We start from the raw sequence: 21,023 nt of genomic DNA, 5'->3' as shown, positions 1-21,023 counted from the left end.
CCTTTTTACTCTTATACTCAAATAGTACTGTAACTCCCTTTATATTTGTTTTTATATCTTTGTATAGTACACTTGTTTTTGTTCATAGTTGTCTTCCTTTTTCTGCGGTGGAGAAGAACATGTTGTCTGTTCCAATGTTTATTGTAAAAAGTCTTGCTTCTCAGCCACTAGCCTGACTCTGCTCTGTGATGGTTCTCCTCATATGGCATTTCCAATCCTGTTGTGGTCTCTGGTTGCTTCTTGAACAAAGCAAATCAGAGCTGCACACAGTATTCTGAACTATCCCTGTGGAAGAAATTTCGCTGTGGGAGGAAAAGAAAAATAGTATTGCTGCTGCTTCTGTACTATCAGTGTCATCTTACTTCAGTTTTGAATAAGTTTGCTATAGCAAATACATCTTTTCTCAACCACTGTATTTGTACTGCAAATACTATGTTTTGCCATGAGGCTTTTTTTTCCCAGTTTCTGGTAAGCAGTGTGCTCCTATCAGCTTGCAGATGTCCCCCTATGCAGCCACAGGGAAATGACAGCCCAGCTCTCTGGATTGTGAGTTTGCTGGGAGAAGATCTGAGAAGGAAAGAAACGGAGGAGTAGCTCAGTGTACTTAGTGTATCTGTCTGGTGCTGGGACTACTTTTTCAGCTGTCAAAAAGAGAGTTGCTCCATACCACTTAGAAAATAAGTCATTGTTTTACAGTAAACAAAAGGTATATTATTTAGCTCTCTGTTCAGTGTCCTGAATCTAATTTCTGACCTGATATACAAATAATCATTATTGTTTTGTCTGTTTTACAACATATTACCTACATAGGCTAGACAGTCTCCAGACACTTCTCGTTCTCTTGCCTTTTTTTAAATTTTATTGGTCTTCTTCCTTATGGCAGTATTGCTGTAATGGTAGGAGTCTCCAGTTATGTCTTGAAAGGGCACTTATTGTTTTTTTCCTTCTTTAAAAATAATGCATATTATCATCTGTTCTTCTATTTGGAAAGCTGATAGCTGTTAGAAAGTTTGTTTTTCTTCTCTTTTAAGCAATAAGTGTATCTGCTGTATTCTGTTTTGGACTCTGCCTTTGCATGTTATTTTCTTTATTAAAAAAAAACTGTCAGCCATATTCTTTGGTTTTTATCAGAAAGTAGTATGTATGATAGTTCATATAGCAGTAGCAAATTAAACTCTACCTTGCATTTATTTTTAAAAAAAAAAAACTGTTCAAAAATAGTTACAGAAAATTATTAGACTGTGATTACAAGAAACTTTCCCTACTGTGTTAAAGGTTCTTCAAGGAGATGACAGAAATAAGTGCTAATAGCCAAACCCAAGAGAGAAGTCTGTGATGTTGTCAGAGGTTTAGAACTGTGCCATGATCATGAGGCCCTGGGCATGCAACTCTTCATTGTTTGGTAAACATGAACTGTGTAACTATTGGCAAACATTTTAATCTGTGTTCCTTCATTATTTAGCTGGGGGCATTAGCATGTCTTCATCTCCCAAGACATCACAACTGGAAGAGGTACCAGGGTCATAGGCTCAATGTGAACATGCTATCTGCAAATATTTCTAAGTGCTGGAGCAATATGTTGATTCTTGTTTCTGAAAGATGTAGTGAAGGTGCATGAAATTAACAGGCTTCCTAATTCCAACATTCCAATACTTAGTTCCTTAGAAGACATTCTGTGTGAGACCCTATCTGGAGTACTGTGTCCAGGCCTGGGGCCCCTCAGTACAGGAAGGATGTTGAGCTCTTGGAGCAGGTCCAGAGGAGGGCCCCTAAGATGATAGAGGTCCGGAGCTCCTCTCCTATGAGGAAAGGTTGAGGGAACTGGGCTTGTTTAGCTAGGAGAAGAGAAGGCTCCAGGGAGACCTCATTGTGGCCTTCCAGTACTTGAAGGGAGCATAAAAGCAGAAGGGGGAACAGCTGTTTACAGAGACAGACAGTGATAGGACAACAAGGAATGTTTTTAAACACAGACAATGGAGGTTTAAGTTAGGTATTAGGAGGAAGTTTTTCGCACAGAGGGTGGTGATGTGCTGGAACAGGTAGCCCAAGGAAGTTGTGGATGCCCCATCCCTGGAGGCATTAAAGGCCAGGCTGGATGTGGCTCTGGGCAGCCTGGTCTGGTGCTTGGCCACCAAGCAGGGGTTTGAAACTAGATGATCATTGTGGTTATTCTCTATGATTCTACTCAGTGGTATAGGGCTTTAGATATCTACCATTTCATTATTCTCCAAATGATCTTTTTTTAAATTATGAAAGGGTTCCCTGTATAAATATGTTTATTGTCAGTTGACCTAAATTCTAAAATCTATGGCTGTCTATTTAAGCTGTTCACCTACATGAGGTAAGAGATGTTATGAAAAACTTAGAGCTCCTAGTAACATCAACTTTTTAAAGGATTTAAGTAGAACATGTGTTTAGGTGACTGATTCATATTGTTGCTGCGTTTTGTCCAATTAAACGACTGTTAAAGCAAAATGAAAAAAAATGTGACTTTACCATGAGACTCATACTCAGGAAGTACAGTCATTCAGAGGAATATGGGTGCATCATTTACATTTACTGTCCCTAGTCCAAAAAGAGTAGACAGAGGGCTGCCTAGAGCTTTTGATCTGCTTCCACTGTGAAGGAAATAGTTACCTAATAGGAATAGTGTTAGATTTGTGCTTTCCTATGTTTCTTCTTGCCTCTGTGTCAGAGAAAACACAGATGATCCTATTATTACGTGATTTTTCTCAGTCTGTTCACAGGACAACTCTTCTTTGTGCTGTTCTTTGCAGGAGAATAAAAACAAAGCTGAGATCCAATCCCAGATTTTAGAATTGGTTAATAAACAAGAACATAAAAAATAAGTGAGCAGTCATAAACACACATGTAAAGAATGCAAACTAGTGGCTTTGTTTCACAGTCGGTATGTCTTGTGGCTATTGCCAGGGTCAACGCAGTGAAGGAAATTCACATTTGTTTTCTCTGTATGTGAGTGGGTCTGACACTTCTTGTTGCTCAAGTGCATATAACAGCATCTTTGTTTAGTGTTAGCATCAACACAGCCAGCCTCACAGCATTTCTGGAATGCACTGTAACTGCTTAGAAATAAAACTTAAAATGAATCAAACCTTGATTTATTTGTCTTTTTCACGTGGAGCATGGAGCAATCAGACTTGTATGTATTGGATTTATATGGTCCCAGACAACAAATATTCCACTAATATGACAGTCACATCCAAGAAACAACATTATATTTATCAAGCCAGACTTTAAACTTCACTTCTAAAAAGAACCCTCAGACTTTCTATTTGGATATTTTTAGGAAAAGTGGAAGGATTTTCAACCACTGTGGAGTCTACTTATAATATCTGCTGAAGTCAGAAGAGGGATTAATCCTTGAGCAATACATGCTGCTTCTTGAGGAGGTATAGCATTTAGCTCAGAGATAGAGTCAGCTCTAATAACAAAGTTTTTCTGGTAAACTAATTTTTACATGGGGATTTTCATTCCATTCTGTTAAGGCATCAAATTTAAAATAAAAAATATTAACACTTTAATTTATAAATTAATATTTTTCCACAATTCTTTGAGGGTTTTCCACTTATTTGGAACAAGTCATCTTAAATGTTGTCTGTTTTGCACTTTTATTTCCTTAGTTCTGTAAACAGTTCTTTCGGCCTTAACTGTGCTTTAACTAGCAAAAGCTGGACTGTAGTCAGAAATGGATATCTAGTTACCTATACTCATGGCAAGAATTGTATTAAGCTCAATTCTGAAGAAAATTCACGGACTCAAACTGTTGTTTTCATTTAAATTACTGCATTTTTAGAGTTTTAAACAAATTCCTTTAGACGTCAGTCCAAATCACAGTTAGTACTGGGCAATTGCTTAATGCGGTGGTCATTATTTGAGGGCTTGCAATTACTGCAGAGAAGTCCATGGCAGAAGTTCTGGCTGATTCATGCTGAAATCCCTTCAAGGATCTGGAGTGAGTGCACACAGGAGAGGCAGCTGCACTGTCCTTTGCAGATATCATCTTTTCTTCTCCATCTGTTCCACTTTCAGCCAACTCCACTTGGCCAGGTCCCTATCCTCACTGGGCATGGAGCACAGATGGCAACCTGTGGATTTTCTCCAAATTAGCTGGAGGTAGGGTGCCCAGATTTCCTGGGACAGGGCATATTTTCCCATTTATTTATTTTTAAGTCCTTTATGTTTTTCTCTAGCTTTTCTTGTGAGTGAAAGATGCAGAAACTTCTATGTGAAACTTTGACAGTTCAGTGGTTTTAGGATTTAATTATCCCCTTTTTGGCTAAACATTTTTCCCTTACTTTGATACAAGAAATGATGTTGTAGTGGATGTATCTGAAAGTGATATTGGTATGCAGCTAGTGAATCAGAAATGCCTGTTGAATGTGTTGTCAGGTGATGTCCAAAAGAATCCTTGATAAACCTTGTACAGTCTCAGTCAGACTGGCTGCAGGCTGTGGGTGCTGGGGCATGGGCTGCATATGAAATGCTGGGAAGGTGGCTTTTCTCTTAGTGAGAACATGGAGCCGTCTGGGTCTTCTTTTGTATCTGGATAGCCAGGCTTTTATTGGATGTTTTAATTAAAAAAAATAAATAAAAGAAAATCCTACTGTTAGGCTTGATTTTAAACCTTTCTCCATTATCCCAGCTGTACAGCTTCTGTTAGCTCTCCATCTTAGCAACATGGGAGAGTTATCCTGTGTAAGTTAACCTGTGCATGTTGAAAAGCAGCTGCTAATATTTGGGAGTCGTGTCTCAGGCTCTGCAAGCCAGCACAGCAGAAGTTGCTGGGCTACACAGGGAGAAAATAATTTATGTGTCTTCAGGGAAATTTCTCAGGGCATCCAGAGGGGAATGAAGGAAGGAGAAACTAGATTGATATGTAAAGCACCATTAAGAATTTCATCATATGGACAATGACAGTTTTATAGCCTTTTGGAAAACCAGAAAATGGATTTCTCACAAAATCAATAAGCCTCCTAGAAGATGATTTCAAGAGGATGGAGCAGCACATATCAAAGTAATCAAAAAGCTGAAATAGAAGACTATTTAAGCTATTGGATACATGGGAACATGCTGCTAAAAATCAAATGGTCTCAGCTGAGCTTTCTATATTACTCTGTGAATCTATCCTATTTAATTTTCATCAGAGAGGCTGATCATTTCAGATGGGAAATGTGAGGCTAAACTAAAATTTTCTGTAATGCTTGCTCATCACTATTTTGAGAAAGCTTTTTAATTAGGTAGGTGAATAGGCAATTAATAAAGCCCTGAGTAACCCAAGCACCAGTTAGAGTGGTTTCTTGGAGGATTACTTTGACTTTTCTTGTAGTTAATCTTCCTTAGGTTATCAGAGTTAAAATTCAGAAATATTCTTACTAAGGAAGAGTTGGCATATATTTGGTTGCAGAGTGGTGCTTCTCATGCAGCAAACTATAAGCCCTCCTGAGGATTACAGAGGCTTTGAGGTTGACTGAATAAGTCCAGAAAAAGCTTAAGAATGCTTCCTTTTAAGACAGTTCATGCTTTCTACAACAGGAATTCAGACAAATAAAGCAATAAACAGGAGTTAGATTTTCTGAAACTTGGAGAAACAGTTCTACAGTATTTTAAGATTGTGCCCTGAAGTTTGCCATAAGCAAAAGATCCAAATAAATAGACTGTGGTTTAGTGGCTGTCTGATTAAAATGTAGGTGTATTGAGGACTAATTTATCCCAGCACCTTTCTGATTTGGTAATCTCACAGCCTCTGATGTACTGATGCTTCGTGTTCCAGCAGCCCTTGCTATGGTATGGGTAATCTGAGAGGATTCTTTTGTTGTGTTTTCTGATTGTTTTAATATACTTTCAAAGGTTGATTACGTAAGGAGTGAATCATTTCATCATTGTTGTTCATCTAAGTAGAACTGTAGCAATGGCATGCTCAGTTGGAAACACCCATGGAGCAAATCTAGCAGAAAGCGTGAGAAGGTAGAAGGATTCCATGGAGCTGCAGCTTCAGCATGCTGCCTGTTATCTGGGTCACTCCCCATGCCACTATTTGTATGGTCTATGCTGCTCTGCATGCATGGATCAATCAAGACTGTATACAGACAGTAATTCTGGAGGAGAAACATAAAATAAAAAATTTTCCGGATTTTACAGTAAGTCTGGTAGATCAAACTGGAGGAAAAAAGAACACTGCTTCTCTGTCAGCAGTTGCACTGAGACTTAAGCAACCTTTTAGAGAAGCATAAAGTGCCAACCAGCATTTGACAGCATTTCAGAACCACTTCTGTTCCTCTCTGGTATTGATTTGCTTTAGCTCTGACTGCGAAGACTAGCTCTTTCAAGTGCCTCGTATCCTGCGTTGCCTCTTCAGAGTTGAGAGAAGTAATGTTATGCAGTAGTCTCTGAGCGCTGCCACAGTGAGGCAGGACATCTTATATTGGTGGGTTGAAGTTTGACTCAGCATTATTTGTGTCAGTTGCAGTGTTCTGCTTCAAGGGGGATTAAGATTTAAGCACGCCATTGGAGCTTTTAAAGCACTAGATTTCCAGATATGCGCAGACACGAGGCTGATGTGAGCTTGCAACTCAGTGTGCAACTACAATGTTGTCATTACCTTAACAGCCAGGATAATAATAGAAAAATAGTTTCAAACCTAGCCTAAATGTAACATAACAGCTAGATTTCCTAGGAACTTTTATTTTACTAATTAATGACTAAGTGCCAGGAGAAATAAAGAAGAAAATGGTAATGGAATCTGAGAAGGAATTTATTGAGTCTGTAAATATTGCAAAAAGATTAATCCTTAAGTAGTGCGCTTTAGCGTGATCTCAGAAGTTTTATATTTGATATTTTAGAATTTAACTTTTATTTTTTATTATGGTATTAGTAATGCTTGCAGTATTGATTAAAAATGTTTTGTCTGCCTCGATAAAAACACTACATGATAAAATCAAAGATGAAATATCTGGCAGTACTTTCTCAGTAGCATTTTGTAAAAGTTTTTATTTTTTACTGTACCTTTTTCTACAGTGTCAATACCTAGGAATACAAAATCCTAGAGACTGAAATGAGTCCTGTTGAATTAAAATGTACTTCTTACATCTGTTATCTTAAGCCAGCTGTCCTTACAAAAAAAAAAAAAAAAAAAGGAAAGAAACTGGCTGTACTAATCCAGGTTTGTTTTTCTGAATGATTATACACAAGAGATGGACTAGATGACTTTCAGAGGTCCCATCTAACTCTGGTTTGGTTCTGATTCTGTGATCAATGGTCAGTGGATGCATGTGTTATCCAAAGCTGCTTTCTGCTTTGGCATGTGGTGGGGCTCAGAGTAGATCTCCCTGATCACCACACTAGAGCCACTGGGTAGTCTTAAGACCAGTTTGTTCTTAGAGGTAGAGCCTGGACGAGGCTGGCCCAGGACCAAGTGGGGGACCACCTGGATGCTTTCTTGCATGGGAAACCTGCTTTAGCAGGGAGATTGGATCAGATGATCTATAGAGATCACTTCTGACTCCTACAGTTCTTTGTTTCTGTGTTGAACAACATGGTTACACTGGGAGATTGAAGGTGTCATGAGTCTTGGTATCATGTTTTATGTCAAAAGGAGTTCAGTACAGCATAAAATAAGTACATATAGTGCTAACCTCACTGCAAAATCAAGAAATAATAAAAGAATATATGGAAATTTCCCAAAGTAAACTATATCAAATTGAATCATCTGTTTTCCTTGAATAGCATTGTTCATAGTAAAGTAACAGCTTTCAAATGTATTTCATTCTGGACTTATTTCCTGCTTCCAGTCTTTCAGTTCTTATTGTTTCTAGGACAACAAGGACATATCCTTTCAAATAACTGCTTGGCATTTTGTTTTATTGAGACTTGTCCTTTTTTTTCTGATTGTTCAGTCTCCTTTCCATTGTTTGAGTTTGCTTCTAATGTCACTTCTAAATCATCACTATCTTTTTGGGCTTTTTGGGCTATATTGTTGTTTATTACTGAGTGACCTCATACAGAGATTTAACTGACACAAGGCTCCCGCTAAAGGCTGAGTTTGCTTGAGTAAAAAAAATTTTAAAAAAATTAACATGTTCAATCAGTGAAGTCTCAAATGAAAGGTCTGAATTTTAAGGAAATCATGTGTTCCTTGCCTCCTTTTATAATAGGCTTTCAAAACACATTGCATTAAGTATCATGTTTTGTTATATCCTTTTATTTTGAACAAATGCAATTTGAGAGGCAATATTATTCTACAGATGAGTGTGCTTGCTTTGCCATTTCCTGTTTAATTGTTTTGTATTTGTGTGTGGGTTTTTCCCCACATTTCACTTCCTTGTAAATCTGAAGTTTAAAGTTTGTGGTACAAGATGAGAACTGATGTAATACTTAAATAACACAATGACCAAAGTTCCCTCTTAGCTAATCATTAAGGCTGTGAGAAGCAGACCTTTATATAAAATATGTTTTTATAACTTTTCTGCTTTTTTTTAACTGCAATACTTGTGAGAAAATTATCTTTATTTTTTGCTGTAACCCCTGTTTGCAATTCCAAACAAGAAGAAAAAAAATCTTGAATTTGAATATTTTTATATAGAATACTTGATATTTTTAGAAGCAACTTATATTTTTGAATCTGGTGAAAAATAAGTTTTTTTGAGAAGACAACACGGATAACATGGGTAGCACAATCTATTGCAGTCATACTTTGTTAACATAAGTCTGTTATTTTGAATGGATCTCTTTAGTATTTTCAAGTATGGAGTATCAGAAGTATTATAGATGAGCATAGGTACATGGTATTTGAGAAATAAATTCACAAGATCTTCAGAGCTTCTCATGGGTGCTAGCAGAATCTAACTGAACACTGATATTGTACCTGTTGAGTGATCCAAAAATTATTCTTCTGACTTATTCTGGATGATAGGTCTGAAGAGTGTTATTACTTTCAAGGTACTGAAACTGAATAGGTCCCTAAGCTAGAAAGAAATGCTGCCAGGAAGTGGTATTCTGTGAACATTTTGTTGCAATGCTTGGTTAGAATTACTCATATCTATATTTAATCTTTATTTATCAATGGAAGTGACAGGAAAGAGTGAAATATGGCAGTATAATTTGTAGTGTAAGAAAAATACATAATTTCACAGCAAAATAAGCAAAACACATTCTAATGAGCAAATTAGATTACGAAAATAGCCTGTTCTGTAGTGCTTACGATTCTATCTGTCACATCAGAGGAATTTATGCACACTTTTTGCATTAATTTTTAAGGTAGAGGCTGAACTCCTTCAGCCTATTTGGAAAGTTTTATAGGAGGGGGTTTTCCATTTTGAAGTTTTCCTAAGATGTTATAAATTATAATGCTCTATTTGATTAACTACATAGTATTTTCAGTGATAAAAAATAGCGTTTGATAAAACTTCTGCAATAAGCTCTACCTATGTAGACAAAGACATAGTAAAAGACCACAGTACAATGTAACACATAGATATTATAATTCGTGAACTTTGCTCGTGCAATGACAAAAGCTTCAAGTATTGTCAAGCCTATGCCATCCTTAAGACATTTTTTTAGGTGGCTATTTCATTATTCTTCCTTTAAAAGTAACTATCAAACACCAGTTCATGAACTAAGTTCTCAACTTTCAGGGACCCTGGTCCCTGGGATCTGCATGTTGTAATAGTACATTTCAGAGACCACAGAGAAAAGAAATGGTTGAAGGTTATGAAGCTCAGGTTTAATAAACCTCAGCTTTAATAAAACCTCTATTAGCAAGTAAAATAGTGAAAGCAGTTAAAGTCTAAAAGGAATTTTTCTTGTTTGACAATTCAAACACAAATAAATTAATTATGGCCAGCAAACAAACAAAATTCAACAAATTTTTGTTTCTTGTTTAAGTTTATTCTAATCGGAGGAAGGAGATTTCTGAAGATCTTGCTGGAAACAATGTAAAGGAAAAAAAGTGCAGTGAGTTATGATAAATTGTATAGTGAATTGCAAAACACCCACCAAATTAACACGTGGTGTTAAGCAATCCACTATATGAAGATTTCCCAGTCATTTTCATAATAGTACCCAGGATCATTTTCAGATAATATCCAAGATAATCTATAATAATAATATTGTGAGAGTACTTACAAACATTTCCTTGTCTTTTCCTGTTCACAGGCTTTCTATCATTAATATGTAGAACGATGAGATTAACGTGTTTGTTCCCAACCAGATAATTAAACACTTCTCTCATCCCCTGCCAACTACAAACTAGGAAATAAAATTTAGTCATTAGTTTGCGAATTTGAAGAGAATTAAAATTATTTTTTATAAATCCAGGCAACTATGAATTAAACTGGAAAAGCAGCAACAATTAATGTGTTCAGAAAATGACTGAGATAATCCACAGGAAGCAACATTACTGAGTTGCTGAGAAACTGATTCATTCTGGCATTTTTCTTGACAGATTCTTCATTGTTTGGTGTCAATACGTGCTTGCAATAGTACACATTTCCTTGATTTTGCAAGGATATTTTTCTCTGTAGATAGGTGACTCTGACCGTAGTACCTCCTATTTATTTCTACAGCAGATACAGAGAGAACAATAAGACTTTTTGATAAAGCATATATTCTCAGCTACAGAACAACTTAGTCACCACCATTATCTGATTTGCATAGGTGAGCTGATCAAAACTCTGCATTTTGTGGAATGACAGCTCACACAGTCTCTTTGGTCTTCATAAAGGAAGACTTAGTGAATGTCAATGGGTGCTACATTTTTTTTTGCACTGATGGATTCAATCTCACACCTTTGTTTCATACATGCTTCCCTGTAAGACACCAGTGTGTCAGACTACCCCTCTCCTGTCTTCTGTTACATGGCAATGGAAAGTAACGGAATATTGGCAGAAAGGTTCAATCTTTACTGCCATACCATCACCATCCACCTTTGATATAATTGATCAACTTAATAAATGGAAGTATTACTTTTGGAGCAGCCCTTGTATTTAGAGCAATCTTTGTAATCTACCTGCTGCATTGTTGAACGATTGTTGGTAATATAGAAATCATTAAAAGCTTGTACAAGAACCATTCATTCTACTGTTCTTTTTCAGAAAAAGATAGAATTCCTGCTGAATATTTTAATTCTTTTTGATTAGCACTACCTGCAGCAAGAAAGTTCTATGCAATCAGTTAAGTACAATCAATATGCAACTTTCAGCCAAATGTCAGACTGAGAAATGTTTTAATGCTATTACAGTTTATCAGGAATCTGTATTATAGTAATTGGTTTCTTGCAGGCTTTTTGATTCTCTGGATTCCTTCACTTCCACCATTTACTTATTTATTGTCAATTAAGTTTGCTATTATGTCTGCTGTAAATTAAAATTACAGTACATGATAATGTATTATCCAATAAAAATGGAAAATATATCTATATCCTCAGGGTAGCAACAGGTGGGAAAATAGAACATATAAATGGAAATGCATTTTTGTATAGACAGATCAGGAAAAAATACTTAATGAAAGATTTTCTGAGAACATCTCAAGCTTCAGATGTTTGAGGAGCCAGAAATTGGAATTACATGCTGAAATCTGTGTTTAAAGATTTGTTATTATTCCAAGATCCAAAGCTCTGGGGAGGGGGGGAAGTCAAAATTAAGATGACTTGTGCACATTGATATATGGTCTTGATCCTTGACATCCCCTCTGTGGAGATCAGCTCACAGAGTGATGGCAGAAATATTTCCTTTGAAATTTTAAATCATTTTTTTAATTCCAGTTCTCACACTCAATTTAATTCTCCCTTATACTTATCTTCCAGTGTACCCCATCCATATTGTTTCTTGTTTTGCTTTAATTTTTCAATTTATTTGGAAAGAAAACAAGTTTTCTGTCAGCATTATGTTTAAAGAGATAGAGGTGTAGTCAGCCCAGATTGGCTGTGCTCCTGCAAGGATGCGTTGCTGTCAACCAGTGTCAAGGTGACTGCAGTCACTCCCAACTTGTATTATGTCTCTTTCTTGCAGCACACTAGCTCAGCAAAGATCAAAATACGCTCTTTGTTTTCTCTTCCTCATTGATCCTGTTTTAAGATTCAGAAATTTAGTGTTGTCTTTTCTGGGAGGTTTGCAACAGTTGTGTGTGAAAGCAGTGAAATAACACACTGTTGATTTAAGGTGGGTTTTTATGTCTATAATTTATGTGTTTCTAAAGTAGCTGAGCTCTTTCCAAATGTAGTATTTATTTGGAGTGTGTGGGTCATTAAAATCTGGCAATGTGCTTAAAACTGACATCAGCATGTCAGAGGGAGCAGATGCTAACTTAGTTACAGGGGCACCGGATAGGCCCTGCACTACTGCAAACTTTGGTTTCATTACCTATTGTGCATATTAAGGACTTCAGTGCTGCTGGGGCAGGCTTAAGCTTCTCACTCCTTTTGCCTGGAGGCTTCTGGATAAGGATGGAAGAAAAACATGGTGACAGTAGCAGGGGCAAGGGTGATGCCTACTGCATTGGCTCACTTCCTCCATGTTGAAGGACTTCAGGCCTACAGGCCTGGGGTACCCAGCCATGGCTCTAGGAGCTGCAGACCCAGGCAGGGGCATCACTATGAATTCTTTGATTTTTTTTTTTTCAAAAAATGATTTATTTATTTTTTTTGTTTCCTGGAGCCTTGGAGTTAAGGACCAACAAGTCAGCAGATTGCATTTGTTTACATATCTGCTGGTGACAAAATAACCTACAAGTCTGAATTCATAGACATTATATTGAGAGTGATAAATGAGAATAAGAAGGCAGGGATAATACCCTTAAGTCCTTCATGGGCTTGTTTCAAATGCTTTTTTTCTGAAGGACAAAGAATGTAATTGCACTAAAAAGTGAACATTTCAGTTTCCAGAAGCAATATCTGTGCTAAACAATTCAGTGCTATTGCCAGGAGAAACTAGAGTTTCATGTATCATGCTAGTAAACTTTTTAGCAATTAAAAAAGCCATTAATACACTTGTACATCAGTATGACTTTTAAATATGTTGTCTCTTTTTTGACCAGAAACACTACTGCCTGGGGTATGAATGAGATTAGTATTCTCTGTATGTGAATCTCTTTTTGTGTAGCTATTGCATTTAATAAAAGGCAATTACATAAAAGTCTGGGCTGTCATTCTCAATTTTGTACATGACCTTTATGGAAATGAGAAAAAAATATCAAATTGTCTGTTTGTGATCCTGAAGAGAATTTATAACTAGAAATTGGGGGGGAACAAAAAACAACTTCTTGAAATAAGCCATAAGGCCTTTCTTTATTTTAAAACTCATCCAAGTTTCTTTACAAATATCAATTACAGTTGCTACATTCTATTTTGTTTGCTTTGCCAACATATAGAAATAGTTGTCACAGTTAATGAATGCTACGCTATGACAGAAGATCAGTGTATCTATAAAAATATCCAGCATACGCTTCCTATTTCTTTTTTGCAATTGTCTCTCAGACACTAAAGAAATGTTAATATTAGGTCAGTCCTTCTTTATCATCAGGGCTGAGAGAGTCCAGTGTTAGTAAAGAAAGGAAATTTAACAAATCAAGATCCATATCTGTAGTTCTTACCAATAGTCAGAAGACTAGTTAAATTCCTGCCTTGTATTACTGGCTGGTGATTGGATGACCCATTGTCTTAGGAAAAAAATTACTGAGTTATTTCAAACTATATGTTTCAGAAAAAGCTTATACAACTATGTGATAGCATAAATATTTACTTCCATTTAGTATATTGAAAATTTTGCCTAGAACATTTGATTTAACCATGAGAAGGAGAACATAGAAAAAGGAGTGGATGGAAGGCTGAAGGGGTTTTGTGTCTGTCTTTCCTTAACAATCGGTTAAATGAAAGCTGCAATATCAAATACACTGAAAAGTAACCTTTACCGTAATGTCAGACAAAAGAGTTTAGGATGTGTCTACAGGGGAGGAGATGTAAATAGTTGTACCTTAATGAGTTTCAATGCCAACTGTGGGGAAAATAACTGCTAATTACTGGTTTATCTCAATGGCAGTAGACTTAAGTTTTCACTTGGTGTTGTAGGCCATGACATTGATGGAGGCTAATTTGGAATGGCAGGGCCATGTTTTGAACTACTCAAAATACATCAGATTTGGTTTAAACTGCACTACTCATAAGCAAGATACAAACAGGCATTTTACTACCTACTGTGAACCTCAACCCATCATACTAAACATAACCATGATATTTAACTCAATTTTCTAAAGCCCGTTTAAAAAAATCTATGCCTAAATGTGTACTTGTATGTACTTAGCTGTGATAATTAATGCTTGTCTTGAGAGTTCAAAGGCTGATTGTCTTAGAAGGGTGCTTATTCTTCTGCTCTTGGTACTACCTTGTGAATGATCCCTTGGTAGAACAGAAAATTAATGACATCTCATTTTCTTTTGAAAATAACGTTTGCAGGGTCTTATGGAAAAAAAGGGACTGCATTTTACCTTAGTTCACATCAGCATAAGCTTAGAGCATCTTCTGACTTCTAGTGAGGTTGCTTTCAGTTTACACTGATAAAAATGGAAAAGTAATGATCGAGATTTGATGTTCCTAGCAATTGTTTTAACAATCTAATGCTTACCTCCACATTATGGTGAAATTTAAAATGCAATTCAAAGGATATAATGGGAAAGTTGCAATAGCTGCTTCTAGACTTTCTTTGCAGGTGATTTAAACTCTGTTTAGAAATAAAATATTTTTAATTTAGTTCCATTAGGTTGCTCTATTTCAATCTATGTTATTTCAGTTTCAGAGATGAAGTGATAGTGCCTCTCAGACTGCAATGACCACCTGACAGAAAACTAAATAAAGATTCTGTGAGTCCAATTCTTAAATATATCTGAAAACTTGCAATCAGCTCAACTCCAGGTAGTAAAGGAAATGCAAAATATTTCCAATGTTTTAGTGGATTTTAACTATTAACACAAGTACTGGAGCTGATATATGCCATTTACATTGGAAACACTGTGTTTATTATATATTTACTGGAGATATATAGAAGACATAAACATATATTTTTTTTCTTTTTTATTAAAACAACTGGATGCTTCCTTTAGTGAGAAAATATCTTTCTGTCATGATTGAGGGAGAGCTTGTTATTTTGGTAGTGGCAATTCAATTTAGGTGATGTATTTCAGGATCTGTTTCTGTTTGCAAAGTAAAATGTTACTTTCATTGACAATAAAATAACTTCTGGATTATTTAGGGCTTCCTGCTAATAACCAGATAAATAGTTATGAAAGAAGAGCACTTACTGCAAAGTCTAGGTCTCCTACTTTTAGTTTGGAACAGGACTCAAATAGAGTGGCAGTTAATAATACAAGCAATGAAATGCAAAGCCAATGCATAAGCATTTAAGAAAAAACTGTTTGAAAGTTAGTTGTGAGTTTTTTGTTGTTTTTTGTTTTTATGTTCTGTTGCTTCTGTAGAGTCATGGAAGTCTCCTAGGGAGGAGAAGAGGGAGAGAGGATGTGGGTGACCAAAAATTTATCTTTTACAAGATGGTAATTATACATAGTTTGAATATCTTTGGAAAATGCAATGCTAAGAAACTACATTTGAATTATCACCTGTCTCTATCAACCCTAATGCAGACATTGTGATCTTATCTGTGCCCTTAAATCTCAGAAACTGCATATGCTTTGAAGACATGAGTAAGCTACTTAAGTAGTGTCTAAAATTTAATTTCTTTGTAAGAATTAACTGTTTTATTGTAACAACCAACTGGTGAACTGAATTTGCATTAACGCATGTTTGGGCAACAACAGCTGCAGAAGTGTATTCCCTCCTTATCTTCTTAAAAGCCCTACACTTCACAGCCGCTCTTCTGTGCAGGTGGGATAATGTCTCCATACTGCCTGTGGGAGCAGTAGATTCATGGTAGAATCCAGTATTGTGCTTGGGATTTACATCACATGATTTCAAAGAAGGGAAAAAATAAAAGCAGTCCACACCTCAGCTACTTTGTACTTTGTAAAATACATAGAAAATCTCTGTATCCTCACTGAGATCAAATTAGTTGGAGGGGAGAAGGGCAGAGATCTCTACACTGAAGTCTTGCACACCACATAAAAATTCAGCTGTACTGTGATCTTCCTCCCCAGGAGCTTTTGTCTCTTTATTTCATTTTGCGTACTCTATTGAAAAGTCTTTAGCCCAGTCTTGTGGTTTTGGCATTCAGCCATAAAATCTAGCAAGGCATACTAAATAGCAAGTACTACTAATCAGCTATATATTAAAATAGCCAGAAAACAGATTTTATTTTGGGTTTGCATCCTTTTCGGGAAAATATATGCAAAGGCACTTTGTTTTAGGCCAAATGCATCTGGTTCTCACAAGTGAACAAATTCTAGTTCTAACTATTATGAAAAATATTTGTTTATAGCACCCTTTACAGTGGCCCAATACAAATACAATAGTAAGTCTGATTATTGGGTCAATTGTGGGCATTTACTGAATGTGTCTTTTCTGGTTTCTAAGACATTTTCTTTTCTTTTCTTGAAAATTCTGTCCACTGCTTGTAGAATAGATAAATGTGTATATTGATAGTTTACACTTATTTAATTCTGTCATGGCATCATATAATTCTTCTTGCTCTTTTGCTACCTTTGGGGATGAAATGTTAGTGGCACCTGAAAATTGCACTTCTCTTGCTCTGTGTTTCAGCATTGGATATGTGTACATACAAGGGTTGCTCTGAAAGGAAAGCCTCCTGTTTTATTGCATTGGCCTATGACATCAGAGGCAGACATGGTGGTATGGCAATGATATTTCATTACACTTTGTTGCTGCATGACAGTTGGCAGCAGAGGGGCAGTCTGACAGAATGGCATCTGACGTGGAAACATGAATGAAGCAAAATTGGTGCAGGGAGCCTGCTTTGGCAGGGGGGTTGGACTCGATGATCTCTAGAGGTCCCTTCCAACCCCTACAATTCTCTGATTCTGTGAAAAGTTTGTGATATCACATTTTTCCATGCAGAAAAAGTAGCATCCCTTGATATTTGTTGATGCTTGCTGAATGTTTCTGGAGACCAAACTGTGGATATGAGCACACTGTGACATTTTAGGAGTGGCAATAAAAATGTGGAAGACAAACCACATTCTAGCTAGCTTTAAGTTTTTACAAGTGTGGAATGTATTCTCTTGCTCATCAGTGATGAAAATGCATAGATAACGGAGGTGATTATGTTGAGAGAAAAAAAGAAAAAAAAAAGTTTTGCAGCTGAGAACTTGCTCTATCCAGAACTTGCTCTATCCAGTAGTTTTATTGTGTTCTTTGTATCTGTAGTTTCCATGGAGATAAACTGGAGGCATCACTTTTGGAGTGACCTACATATGTGCATTGTGTACATGCTCTGAGCCAATATGAATTGGTACGTGTGCATGACCATAAGTTCAGTTATGCTGTCTTCTTTAATTTCCATTGTTGTTGGATAAGCACAATATAGTGCTGGACCTAGATGTGAGGATGATTATTGCTGTATCACAATATTCACAGATGGAAAATTACCACTTTATGCAGTATGGTGAAATCTGTGCAGATGCCATATGCACTAGAAAACCAAGTGAGCATCTGTTGCACAGATGGGTTTTTGTTATTTTGAGGTGTTGTAGATTTCTAAAGTACAGTACCCTCCTTGGCTTACAGAAGAGAGTAAGCATAGACAGGGCAATTAGGCCTCAGGAGACAGTTTGATGCTTTTAGCTGATTTTTCTGCCTAGCTTTTCTACATAAATGCATGATTTGTTGTATAGAGAGTATGTTCGTGTCAGATTATTAGATCTTCTGAAGTAGACTGTCTTATGAGCTGTTTTCTAATACATTTGGTATCCTTAAGACTTCTTTATGTATTTCTAATACCTTGCTGAGAAGACTCACTCATGTAGAAACTCACAATAAGAAGTATTTCAGCAAAAAGTAGCATTTTGCAAGATGTAATTTACTTCTTAATGCTAAGAAAACTTCATAATTTGCAGAAGAGTCTAGAGTCATCATACCTGTTGTGAGGTATCAATGGATTCCAGCTCTTCTTTCTGAAGTTCTAATGAAATGATTGACTTCAGTTCAGGACATAGTGCAGATCAAAATCTTACCTACTGCATTTGAACTCTGAAGTAATCAACAGCTGCTCTTAGATACAGGCCAGTGTTCAGAACAAGTTCACATCACATTTCATCTCCTGGCCTACTTGTCATATTTTTTTTTTTTTTCCATTACAGGTTAGACTATTGTTTGACAGTGTTAGTTCATGGCTTATCAGAAATTCTCTGCCAATTTTGTTTCACTCTTGCTGTCTTTAAAGAATAAAACCCTATAGACTAGCATACATACAGTTTTACAGTCAACACTGTTGATTGTGAGCTAAATGTATTCCTTTTCCTGTACTTCACGAAGAAACTTATTGAAATAAATAAAGTAATAGTATTCAGAGAGCCTGCTTTAACAGAAAAGATCGAACATTTTCTTATAGCCGTTATTTACAAGCAATTCTACTGTTCTGTAGCCATTGCTATTTGTAGTAGGGTCTTTCACTTTTTTTTTTTTTTTTTTTCCAATTTCTAAGTAGCTTGCACTTGTAATTGATTCCTGTGGGGCTTTTCTATCTCAAACTTTCTTTTTATTTTCAATTAGTCTAGCAGCTTGTTTATACACTAGGATGAAAGAAGACTGCTGTTTTCAGTAGAATAAATCCATTTCTACTTTGTGAACAAAATGTGTAAGGAGTGACTAAGATCGAAGTTTTTAACCATGCTGACAATAAAATTTGTCACAAACGAAAAAATGTCTTTCTGCAGAGAAGAAAATCTTTGTTAAGGATCTGGCTTTAAATATAAAGCTCTCAAAATGCATCCTTAGAAGCAGGAAGTAGAATTACGTATATCTGGGGGATCTGGGATACAGAGAAATACAGTGTGAAAACTAGGAAGTTGTTGTTATTGGATACTATTGTTTTACTTTGAAGAACCACAATTAAATATTGTGCAGTGTAATATCATAATTGTAACAATGAGGGGAAAGGCAGATATAAGAGAGTAACAATAGTTCCTTGACACTGAGGATTTCATCTTTGGCTATGCTGACACAGGAAATGTCTTGTTCATAGCAGTTTTTTAAGGATGAAAGTATTTTGCTTAAATTGAGTTATAGCAATTATCTATTTCCAGCATATGTATTTTTCTCATAGGAAAAAAAAAAAAAAATAGAGACCTTAACACCCAAACCATTTACTTCTTCCTTTCCAGATTTAGCTCTGTTGTGTTTAGAAACAAGTGCATTATGAGCAATTAGAGACAATCTCTGTAAGAAGATTCTATTTCTTCTATTTCAATCACTATGAACTCAGAAATACTCTATATTGACTTGCAGCATATTGTAGTTGGAGTATTCAGCTGCTATTTACAATAGAAAACCAAAGTTCATAAAGTTATCATTATTGTGGCAATCTCATTAATACAGGTTCATTTCAGTGATTGCCTTCAGTAATGCCTTTGCTTTAGTTTTAAAGATGAGCTATGTGAAATTCCAGATGCATCTGGAGTACTTCCTCTTAGTTTTATTAATTATTCTTTACTTCATAGGAACATTTCTTTCTTCATTGAATTTGCAATTATTTCAATAACTGCTCTCCAAAAATGACCTCAGGAAATTTCCTTGTGTTCTAAATCTAAAAGTAAGAACACTTGTGTGTAGGTTTATGACTTTTACATGCACGTTCCACATTTGACCTAACTGATGGAGAAGCAGAGTTTTCACCTGTTCACAGCCTCCCACCAGCCAGTCACAGATGTGTGTCCAAACAGCAGGAATGTGACTCCCTGCAGTGGTGTGACTCTTCAGTTCACGCTCTTTTGCTTCACCTACGCAAGATGAATAGCATCTCTCTCCTGCTGAGCTAACATCTTCACCTCCCACTCTCCTGGTTATCAAGCTGTGGCAGAGACAGGTTTTCAATAACTTTCTATTTCTGCCAGTCAAATAATTTTATTTTTATTTATTTACTTATTTATTTATGAGATTTCTTTCCTGTGGTTTGACACAGCAGCTTTGTTTCTTATCCCCATGTGAGAGAACAGGGCAGGCTCAGAATAAAATAATTGAGGGAGCATGGGCTTAGGAGTTCATCAAGCACAGATCTTCATCAGTAGACATGATTGAAAATAATAGCTCGCAATTGTAACTATTCATGGTTCAGAAGTGCTTCAGTTCTCTTAATCTACATTGTTCATGCTGACAGCCTATACATTATTCCTAAGACCCTTGTACTCTGTTCCTGGGAATAATTTCACTGAACCTGTGTGAGTAATAATATCTCGTGGATTCTCCTAAGATTTCCAAATTTGTTTGGTGTACTTGAACGTCTTAAGTGTTTTTCCTGTACTTGTCATTTCACTTAAACAGTATGTTTCCTCACTCTCATAACTCAAGGACTGCTATTCCTCATACTTCTCTGTTTTTTCTTCTTTGATCTTAAGTTAGTTTGTAAGTATCTTGTGCAGATCAAGTTGTCAGGAGCAAAGCACTCTATTGAACTGTTGTACACTGATGGATTTTTCAGCCTTCAGTACTACAGAAATGCATATAAAACTATGTCATGAAAATGTCTAAGGTTAACTGGAATTCATTTATTACTAAAGAATAAAACCATACTTGTGTTTAAAAATAGAATAATCACTACATTATGTTAGTTTTTTTGTTGTTGTTGTTTCTACGCCAAAACTTCAGAACCTTGAGAAAGCTTTCTCCCTTTGCTGCAACAGGTAATATTTATTGCTGAAGTGCTGTGAGGCATATGGCTCCCAAGCAAGCTTAAAGTGTTAAGAGTACCAACTGCTGCAGAATCAATTATGAAACCCTAAGCCCAAAGTCTATACTGTTGGAGTTTTCAGTTCACCTGTTAAAAAGAACTACCAAAGATTAATTCAGAGTTAAAGAAGATACCTTCAATAATGAAGGACTCCTTCTAAAGTAGTTC

At 36.2% G+C, this 21,023-nt stretch overlaps 1 protein-coding gene across 10 annotated transcripts in view; it reads left to right on the top strand.

Moving 5' to 3' along the window:
* CHRM3 (cholinergic receptor muscarinic 3) overlaps positions 1-21,023 on the top strand; it is a 252,239-nt gene that overhangs the window by 196,569 nt on the left and 34,647 nt on the right. For 4 of the 10 annotated variants that reach the window (XM_085541291.1, XM_085541293.1, XM_085541294.1 and 1 more), the window contains one exon: positions 14,796-14,865. The exons of the other annotated variants lie outside the window; for them this stretch is intronic. The gene's annotated coding sequence lies outside the window, so the exon portion shown is untranslated. The remainder of the gene's footprint in view (positions 1-14,795; positions 14,866-21,023) is intronic. 10 annotated transcript variants of the gene reach the window in all.

This window comes from Coturnix japonica, chromosome 3 (genome assembly GCF_054131305.1).
Source record: "Coturnix japonica strain WE chromosome 3, WE-NBRP24, whole genome shotgun sequence".
In the NCBI taxonomy this organism is placed as follows: domain Eukaryota; kingdom Metazoa; phylum Chordata; class Aves; order Galliformes; family Phasianidae; genus Coturnix; species Coturnix japonica.
Note: the sequence above shows the minus strand (reverse complement) of the source record. Positions and strands in the feature narration are given on the sequence as shown.